Here is a 10,581-nt window from a genome sequence, read left to right as displayed (position 1 = left end):
TGAAATGTCATGTGTATATATTCTGTGCACATGTCAATATCTAGCACAGTGAATGTCTAGACATTAGTTCAGTAAATGCTCACTTTTTTTCTTCTTTGTTGGGTCATCACCTCATAATAGTAGGAGAATCAATTTTAAGAACCTATCCTCTTGTAAATGTCTCTTAGCTAAGTTTCAAGGGCCATGCCATGGCCCCCTTTCTCTTTTCATACACCTCATTTTCATCCTGCTGGAGACAGCCAGTAGCAATATCTTAGTGTCACAGAAGCAGAAATCTCTTCTCTGGCCATGTTTTTCAGTCTCAGCTAGCACTTACAGGGACTGAAGAGTGGAAACAGGGCTCGGGGTTTACAGAACATAACTACGTTTTTGGAGACAGGATTGTGTGGTCTTTGCCTTGCAACCCGCCTGTTCACCATTAGCCCCCAGTAAAATGAAGTCGTCATGTTTTGTTCATAATGAACCACTGTGGTTGGAACAGAATCTTTTGGGTCCCATCATTCTAAAGAGCTTATTCACCATTGAGGACATCCCTCAGCATGTGTCAATGTTAACAGCTCTCAGGTTCATTTAGAATCCCCTTCTGTGACCTGACAGAGATCCAGGCTCCGGCATGCATCCATGGGCTTCTCTTCTTAATGGCCTCTAGACTTAATGGCTGAGTTCTGCAATTGTCTAACTGGGAGTGGAGAGCTCCACCTCTTTCTGGGACAAATAAAATCAGAAAATTATTCTTGCCCCAGGCTTCAAGTTGCAAAGCAACTACTTTCTGGGCTTCCCTGGTGGTGCAGTGGTTGAGAGTCCGCCTGCCGATGCAGAGGACACGGGTTCGTGCCCCGGTCCGGGAGGATCCCACATGCCGTGGAGCAGCTGGGCCCGTGAGCCATGGCCGCTGAGCCTGCGCGTTCGGAGCCTGTGCTCCGCAACGGGAGAGGCCACAGCAGTGAGAGGCCCGCGTACTGCAAAAAAGAGAAAAAAAAAAAAAAAAAAAAAAAAAAAACTACTTTCTATAGTTGTCTACTAGGTCTACTGTGTCCCACTGCGATGTAATCATTGTTTATAATCTTTACAACAGATTCATGAGATTGGTCTTATTAGAGATCATTTCATAGCTGAAGAAATGGGAGCTTTGAGAGTTTGAAAAACTTGCTCAAAAATACACAGCTAATAAATGATGAGCTAAGATTTAACTTACTAGAGCTTGCTCTCTTTTCACTCACCATGTTCCTGGCAGTGGACATACTGTGAACAAGTGAGCGCTTTGCTTGCCATTTCTAACGGAAGACTGAGGAAGGGATAAGGAGACCCAAGCTCACAGGGCAAATCAGTGGGCGTGCTGGGACCCAAGCCAACTACAGCAAGAGATTGTTATTTTCTATATTAGTTAAGTAGGTTGGGAAAGGGCTTGAATTTGGATTCAAACCTCAGCATTTACAAGCCGCTTGAATTGGGGCTAGTCACTTTGTTTGAGTGTCAAAATTCTCTCTTGAAAAATGAGTAGAAGCACATTGGATGCCTCATCAGTTACTATGAGACTAATGAATTGGGATAGTTAGAGAAGGCCTGCATGAAAGAAAAGTTTCATCTTGTTTGCCAACTTCACTCAGCTGCTGGTGGATAACGTCACTGAGGACTCCGAAGGCCTAGTCAGCGATCAGAAGGAAAAAATGCAATGACTGATTAGTGACAATGGCCTCATCATGAGAGTGGTAAATGTGGTTTTGTCCTACTTATTTGCTCTGTTGATTTAAAACAATATTACGTTTCCAGCTGGAGATTAAGGAGGTGCGATAAATCAGCCCAAGATTACACAGCTAATAGGTGGCAGACCCAGGGATGCTTGACTGCAAGATCTGTATCTCTTCCAGTGATTCCCACGGAATCTGTGGCAGCGGGTCCAGGACCTCTTAGGGTATCATAAGATTGAACCTCAAAACATCCTCTTGAGAGGTGGAGCCCACAGAACCTTGCAGACAATATGGATGAATCACATTAGGTCAAGGCAGGTGGCAATCAAGGTGAGACTTCTGCACCCCACTTCTAAACCCCCACTAACTCTTTCCAAAGAAGTTTCAAAGCTATTAGTTCATCTGAATTAGGTTGTTCAAAAAGGATAATTATTGCAGCCACCTCAAGCTTCGTTGTTTACTATTTTGTGTGGGCCAATGCCAGAAGGAATGGACTGTTGCCTGAGATTCGATCTCATGAATTTTTTTATGCTTTCCAGCTTGATAAGTTTCCCCTCTGATTCCCTAGCTGCTAAAAGCCACCATCTTCAACTATCACTCCCTTATTGCCTTAACTATATCATCCCGGATACCAGCAATTTCTTTGGCTTTAATATCTGCATCTGCTTGGATGTTTTCAGAGTACACTGGGAAAAAAAAGAAATAAGAGGAAGACGGTGGAGGAGAAAATAATGATGATAGTAATGGCTGCTATTCATTATTCCCAGTCATTGAAATGATCAGTTTTCTCATTTGTAAAATGATTGAGGCAATAGTATGTACCCCGCATAGGGCTGTTGTAGGGCTAAATGAGGTACTACATATAAAGCACAAGCACCCTTGACTGATATAGGGTAAGATCCCTAAAGTATTAGATAGCATAGCTTTATAGGTATTTTATTAATATTTTATACAAGATTATCAGTATTACACTGTTATTATGCTCTTTTTCTTAGAGCTTTATTAAGGTAAATTTGTTGTATAAAACTGCATTAACCTAAACTTTAAAATTTGATGAGTTATAATATATGTTTCTTTATATACCATGAAACCATCCTAATGAAGATAATACTTTCTCATACCCCATTGTAATACATGCCTTGTTATCACCGTGGCCCAGCACAAAGAGTATCATTTTATTTTTTATTTTTTACTTTTTATCTTGGAGTATAGTTGATTAAAAATGTTGTGATAGATTCAGGTGTACAGCAAAGTGATTCAGTTATACATATACATGTATCTATTACTTTTCCAAGTCTTTTCCCATTTAGGTTGTTACATAATATTGAGCAGAGTTCCCTGTGCTACACAGTAGGTCCTTGCTGGTTATCCCTTTGAAATATAGCAGTGTGTACATGTCAATCCCAAACTTCCTAACTGTCCCTTTCCCCCACCCTTCCCCCCAGTAACCATAAGTTTGTTCTCTAAGTCTGTGAGTCGGTTTCTGTTTTGTAAGTAAGTTCATTTGTATCATTTTTTTTTGATTCCGCATATAAGCAATATCATATGATATTTGTCTTTGTCTGACTTACTTCACTGGGTATGATAATCTCTAGGTCCATTCATGTTTCTGTAAATGCCATTATTTCATTCTTTTTAATGGCTGAGTAATATTCCATTGTATATATGTACCACATCTTCTTTATCCATTCATCTGTCAGTGGACATTTAGGTTGCTTCCCTGTCTTAGCTACTGTGAACAGTGCTGCGATGAACATTAGGGTGCAGGTATCCTTTCAGACCATGTATTTCTCCAGATATATGCCCAGGAGTGGGATTGCAGGATCATATGGTAGCTCTATTTTTAGTTTTTTAAGGAACCTCCATACTGTTCTCCACAGTGGTTGTATCAATTTACATTCCCACCAAGAGTGTAGGAAGGCTCCCTTTTCTCCACACCGTCTCCAGCATTTATTGTTTGTGGATTTTTGATTATAGCCATTTTGACTGGTGTAAGGTGATATCTCATTAAAGTTTTGATTTGCATTTCTCTAATAATTTGTGATGTTGAACATCTTTTCATGGGCCTCTTGACCGTCTGTATGTCTTCTTTGGAGAAACATCTATTTAGGTCTTCTGCCCATGTTTTGATTGGTTTTTTTGTTTTGATGATATTAAGCTGCATGAGCTGTTTGTAAGTTTTGGCGACTAATCCCTTGTCAGTCACATCATTTGCAAATATTTTCTCTCAATCTGTGGGTTGTTTTTTCATTTTGTTTATGGTTTCCATTGCTGTGCAAAAGCTTTTGAGTTTAATTAGGTCCCATTTGTTTATTTTTGTTTTTATTTCCATTACTCTGGGAGATGAATCGAAAAAGATATTGCTGCGATTTATGTCAGAGAGTGTTCTGCCTATGTTTTTCTCTAAGAGTTTTCTAGTGTCTGGTCTCACATTTAGGTCATTAATCCATTTTGAGCTTATTTTTGTGTACGGTGTTAAAGAATATTCTACTTTCATTCTTTTACATGTAGCTGTCCAGTTTTCCCAGCACCATTTGTTGAAGAGACTGTCTTTCCAAATTGTATAGTCTTGCCTCACACTGTCGTTATGTTCATTTTTTTTTAAGTATTTATTTTTTTAGTATAAATGCTTTACAATGTTGTGTTACTTTCTGTTGTACAATAAAGTGAATCAGCTATATGTATACATATATCTCCCCCTTGGACCTCCCTCCCGCCCCATCCCACCCATCTAGGTCATCACAGAGCACCAAGCTGAGCTCCCTGAGCTATACGGCATGTTCCCATTAGCTATCTATTTTACACACGGTAGTGTATTTATGTCAAACCTAATCTCCCAGTTCATCCCACCCTCCCCTTCCCCCTCTGTGTCCACACGCCCCTTCACCACATCTGCGGCTCTATTCCTGCCTTGCAAATAAGTTCATCTGTACCATTTTTCTAGGTTCCACATATATGCATTAATATCTGATATTTGTTTTTCTCTTTCTGACTTACTTCACTCTGTATGACAGACTCTAGGTCCACCCACATCTCTACAAATGACCCAATTTCATTCCTTTTTATGGCTGAGTAATATTCCATTGTATATATGTACCACATCTTCTTTATCCATTTGTCTGTCGATGGACATTTAGGTTGTTTCCATGTCTTGGCTATTGTAAATAGTGCTGCAATGAATATTGGGGTATGCATGACTTTTTGAATTATGGTTTTCTCAGGGTATATGCCCAGTGGTGGGATTGCTGGGTCATATGATAGTTCTATTTTTAGTTTTTTAAGGAACCTCCGATCAGAATGGCCATCATCAAAAGAATCTACAAACAATAAGTGCTGTCATTATGTTCTGATGTGGCTGTTTGGTGCCCTCATTTCTAGTTTGTGCTTGGTAACCCTACAATGGGGCTGAAGGAATTGACCACAGCACAATCCTTGGATATGGAGGATGGGGCAAAAATATGTACAGGGACTGTTTTGTCCATTTCACAGATAAGGAAGCTGAGGCACTGACTGGTAAGCTAAGGAAACAATGAGACAACAGAGTGTGCTGCCCTGTACTACATGAGGAGCCATTCTTGCTGTGACCATGGTGGCAGAAGACTTGTGTCATCACTGGCCCTGATTCTGAGAGAGACTAGACCCAGCAGATGTTTCCCCTCACTACATCCCTCCATGGCTGAGCATAGGCTGGAAGGACCAGGAACCTCGGAACACTCACCCTCTCCTCTGCTGCCCTAAATGCAACCCCATGTTTTGGAGACCCTCCTGCTGCTTCCTGGCCACATTCTTCCTCCAGCTTCTAAACCCTGCTTTTGAGCCAGATTGTCTGACAAGTTACAGGACTTGGGAACCACTGCTTCTAGGACTGAGTGGGAGGGCCTGAAGGGTGTGAGGAAAGACTCCTGAAAGGGGAGGGCTTGGTTAGCCCCCGAGAACCCAAGAAATGGACAGCGCCTGATGACAGTGCCTCCAAACTGCAAGCAAGCCCTCAAGGCAAGCAGGGCCCTCAAGATGTCATCTCATCTTCTGAGGTGTTGGGTGCAGTGGTTTAACTACGGAGGGGACAGAAATCAGTGGCCGTGGAAGTGAGATTTGATGATCCCAATGTTAGGGATGGCAGCAGAAAGTGTGAGGGGAGCTCCAGAGTCACCTCCCAATGAGGTTAGGATACTTCCTCCCTAGGACTGTCTATTAATGTTATTTAATAGCAAACCACTTAAAATGAAAGCATCTATGGGAGTATTTTCAGAAAAGGAATGAAAAGGTAGCATAGGAGCTTGTATTCCCCTACACACACACACACACACACACACACACACACACACACACACACACACGCTTGCAGCTCCTTCCAAACGTGTTTACCCAGGCTTTGGATTTAGTAAAGCAACTGCTGTAACTAAGAAAATGACCTCGATTCCGAGGGCTGAGGAGGAAGGAAGGAAAGCTACTCAGGATGAAGGATGTCACCTATCATTTCTTTCCTCTTTTGTCTCCTCAAACGTCACCATGTTCCTGTTTTGCTTTGGTGCCAAACCAAGTTGTGACAACAGCTGCTCTGACATCCTAGATGCCAGCCCCTGGTGACATGGCTGACCAGTGACACAGCCAGGACTGAGACAAGGGTCTGGAGGAGTCCTCTCCCTTGGGACCGCAGTTAGTTAGCTGGAGGATTTGCTGGGTTGAATCTCAGAGCCGCCTGAACGGCAGGGTGCGTGTGGGTCCATCCAAGGAGAACAGATCATCAATGGAGCAAGAGAATCCATCTGAGCCTAAATGGGACCCTTAGAGCCTGAGAGAAAAATGCCTTCTTCTCTGACGAGGACTGCCAGACAGATATGGCTGGGGCTGTGCTGGGGCTCGTAACAGGGACAGGGGGCATAGGCAGGAACAGCCGAGCTCTGGTCCGCACCTGGGGAAGTCAAGCCTCCCCAGGTTTGTTTCAGGTACGTTTGCCGCTTTCAGGAAATTCAAGCCAGACTGGCGTTTATCCAGTCCCCACGCTGTTCTGACGTTCCTCAACGCCCCGTATCAGTAATAATAGCCAAGGAGAAGGAGATAAACTTTTAAAGAAGACAGAGCAGGAGAGGAAACAGAAGTGGAAGGAAAACCAAGAAAGCTGTGCGTCATGCCACAGGTAGAAGAGAGCGGAGGTCCTCCCTGGAGGGAAGGGGGGGACGTTGACTTTTACTGGAAAGCCATTGTGTGCCTGATACTTTCCGTTAGTTATCTACTGATATCTGAGGGGCCCCGAGGGCTCAAGGGGGTGGAATTGCAAAGGAAGGGAAAGCCTCAGTGTAGACCCAGAAAGAGGAAAGCTCTAAGACACAAGCAGGAGCCAGTGAGTCATCATGATTAGCTGAAATTAATGAAGATGGGACTAGACATGTAATTAAGACCTTTGCTATCCAAGCAGAAAAGGAAATAAATTTCCATGACATCATCCTCAACACCCCTACGCTAGGCTGCCTGCAAATAGGCTGTCATTTCCCTCCATCATGTATCCTGGCTGCTCCAATCCCCAGGGAGCACCTGGACCAAGATATGGGCTCTCTGGGAGCCCTCATGTAAGGTGCTCTTTCTAATCCTCAGCCCAGCCATTAGGCTCTGACAGGCATGAACACAAAGCAAGTTTGAGAAGTGTTTATCCTAGGATCAGGGAGCCACACTCCCCTTGTAGCTCTCACTTCTCCTTTGCCATATCACAGAGATTGTGCTTTTATAGCCTGGAGGGTATTTATGGCACCTCTGTGAGTTGACTAGGCTCAGCTGGTTCTATTTTACCTTTAAAAAGTTACATGGAGCCCTTTGTGTGATTTTTTTTTTTTTTTTAATCCTTCAACCAGGAGACAAAGCAAACTGGAGAAAAAATGTGATCCTGGAAAAAAATCAAAGGATGTTCTCCAATTTGTGAAATGCCTTTCCTTTTGTGATTCAGTGAGCCCTGGGGGATGTCTCTTTATGACATCTCACTTCCAAAGAGTGAGGAAGGGGCTACAGGAGGAAACAGGGATGAAGGACTTGACTTGTACCCAAGCCCATAAAAAGGCTGAGGGAAAGAATAGCTTCCACCAGAAACATAGACATCTTGCCTCCCCGACCCTGCACTGGAGAGCTTGGAAAGTTCTCTTCAATGTGTCCACATCAAAGCCCGGCTCTCCAGGTCCCTGATTTATCTAGGGGGCTTGGCAGGATTAGTGGCCTGATCTGGGAAACTCACCTCTTTAAAGGTGCTATAGACACAGTGGAAGACATTTCAAGGATTATTGAGTCAAGGAATAATGATAATAATAATAATAATAATAGCGTAGTGGCAATTTCAGTAATAACTGTAAGTAATCATTTGTTCTGCACCGGGCAATCTGACAAGCCATCATCTTATGTAATCCTCACAACGATATTAAAACATAGGTTAGCATTATGTTTACTGTCTTGGCAGGAAAACTGAAAATCTGAGAAATCAGGTAGCTTGTTTAAGATCATCTTTTTTGTAATGAGCAAACCCAGACCTGGAAACCAAGCCAGGTAAGTTCTGAACAATACGCCTCAAGCACCATAGTGTACTGCTGCTGGGTAATTAATATCACGAATAAGCGAGATACCTAAAGCCTGTTGTAAATTGTAAAGCTCTCACCAGGGCAGAATATTGGTGCTGATGCTGTGATGTACGTTGATGCCTGCTCGCCAGCTGCATGCTGGACTCCTCTGGCTGTGCCTATGGCTAAACATTCTAGGAAAACCTGCTGTGTCCTTTTGGCCTCTGGAACTGTTCCAGGTCCTGCCTCTCACACTTCACTTTGAACTCACTTTCTCCTCAGCTCCCATCCTGCTGCATCTGAGGCCAGACTCTCTTTATCTAGCCTCCTTCTGATGGGTGACCCTGCTTGGCTGGCCTTGAATGGCTTCTGTTTGGCTCTAACTGAAGGCAGTGTTCTCAGGATGGACACCTCTGCCCCAGGCCTCAGCCCGTCTCCTGCCCGAGGCTTCTAGCCTCACCAGCCTCCCTTCACACCATAACTCCCAAGTGCATCCTCCATGTACCTGATTGCATCATGGTCTCCCTGTCTGCACCTATCCGTGTGGTCCCTTCTCCACATGAAACACTCTCTCTGGAATATTCTACCTTCTCTTGACTTAATTTCAATTTCTTTTTGGTCTCAGCATCTGACCCTGTGAGCCGAGTTGCTGGCCCTGCAAGGGATCCCACAGTGCCCTGCGTTCACCCATACTGTCCACTTGTCAGATTCCATCATGTCACAGCTTGACAATAAAGGAGCGATTGGAGCCAACGGCACTAGGGCGAGAAGAGAAAGTAGGCAGTATTGATATTGCGCAGAGTCCTGGGGCTGGGCAGGGCCCAGTAGCAGCCACTGTGTGCAGCCTGCCCTCTGCCAGCCGTGGGGAGGCAGACGGAGGGGCACGAGTGGGGCCCGGGCACCGAGGGGTGAGGCGTGGGTGTCCTGGGTTGTTGCAGGAGGGCGGGAGCGGCCGCCTAGAGGCCAGGCACTCACACACTGAGAGGCAGCACACCCGGTGCCAGCGCGAGGAGCCCGGGCCAGGAGGAGGAGGGGCCTGGTCAGAGCCCTTTACCGCCCCTTTGTCGAAGAAAGACGAGTGCCCTGATAGAGAGAACTTCGTGCCGTTGCTATTCATCACCCCGCAGTTAATGTTCCCTGAAATACAGGATTTTCGTGATGCTTGGTCCTTTGCAAACTTCCTGCCAGCTGCTAATTTGGATTCTAAAGCCCCTACTTTCCGTCAGCGATCCCACACGATGTTTGGTGCTGATATCCTAGCTGAAGGAGTCAGTGGACCGGTACCAAAACCGTTTGGTATAGATTTCGGCAAAGGAAAACTGTTCTCTTTTCCGTCGCCAACAGGAGTAGCTGGCAAAGAAAGTGATGCTTGGACGGCAGAATCCATCTTTTCCCAGTCTAGCGTTGGAGAACTGGGAGCCAACTTTCTAGTTACTTCCTGTTGTCTTTCCCCAACAGCTAGTTGTTGTCTTAAATCTCTCGCTTCATCCTTTAACCTCTGCACAGAGACCAACAAAGATTCCTTTTCATCAAGTTCAGTTTCTAAAAATGCATTTCGTTCAATGGCTTGATTTAGCCTTGTTCAAAGTCTTCCAGTGAACCTACTGTTGCCCTTTTTGCTCACTCCGGGTCATCACTGGCCGGCTCCAGCTCTCTCACATACTTACGTAACTGCTGCTTAAAGGCCCGAGTCTGACTTAAATCTTCTTCTAATAGTGAGACCTGCTTGTAGCTCTGTGCATACGGATGCTCCAGTTTCTCCTTTAGTGCTTCCACTTCATACTTCAGTCTTGCAAGTCTCTATTTCTTTGTTCAGCCTGTACTGTGCTTCCAACTCTGCTTCTAATTCTCGGCTTCCTTCCTGGAATTCAACTAGCTCATCCCGAGCTTCCTGGAAGCTTTGTTTACACTTCAAGGAAAGTTCCTTCCAGTAAGCAGTTTCCTCCTTTAAACTTGAAAACTCTGGTATATCTTCACCATCCATGATCAAGAAAGCCTCCAGTGTGTCAAAAGCACATGTCCCCCTCTGCTCCACCGACGTCTCGCTCAGCGGGCCTGGCCAGGCCCGCCCAGCTGCTTAGCTCCGCCCCACTCCGCAGCCTTGAGCTCCGCTCCAGGGCACCTCCGCGCCCTCTACTCCCCAGCACTCGGGGGCTGCGTGGGTGTCCGAGGCCATTCTGTGACGCACGGAGGCGGGGTTCTGTCACTATTTTTTATTTCAGCCATTCCAATAAGTGTGTAGTGATATCGAATTATGGTTTTAATTTGCATTGCCCTAATGCCTAATGATTTTGAAGATAATGTCATGTACCTATTTGCCGTCTGTGTATCCTCTTCAGTGAAGTGTCCATCCATGT

The 10,581-nt window shown here is 44.8% G+C and overlaps 1 pseudogene; it reads right to left on the bottom strand.

The window, feature by feature from the left end:
- Nucleotides 1-9,195: 9,195 nt before the first annotated feature.
- LOC103082984 (nuclear distribution protein nudE-like 1 pseudogene) lies at nucleotides 9,196-10,262 on the bottom strand (annotated as a pseudogene).
- Nucleotides 10,263-10,581: the final 319 nt, after the last annotated feature.

This window comes from Lipotes vexillifer, unplaced genomic scaffold, assembly GCF_000442215.2.
Source record: "Lipotes vexillifer unplaced genomic scaffold, Lipotes_vexillifer_v1.1 scaffold1237, whole genome shotgun sequence".
In the NCBI taxonomy this organism is placed as follows: Eukaryota; Metazoa; Chordata; class Mammalia; order Artiodactyla; family Lipotidae; genus Lipotes; species Lipotes vexillifer.
This window is presented reverse-complemented; position numbering and strand designations above follow the sequence as displayed.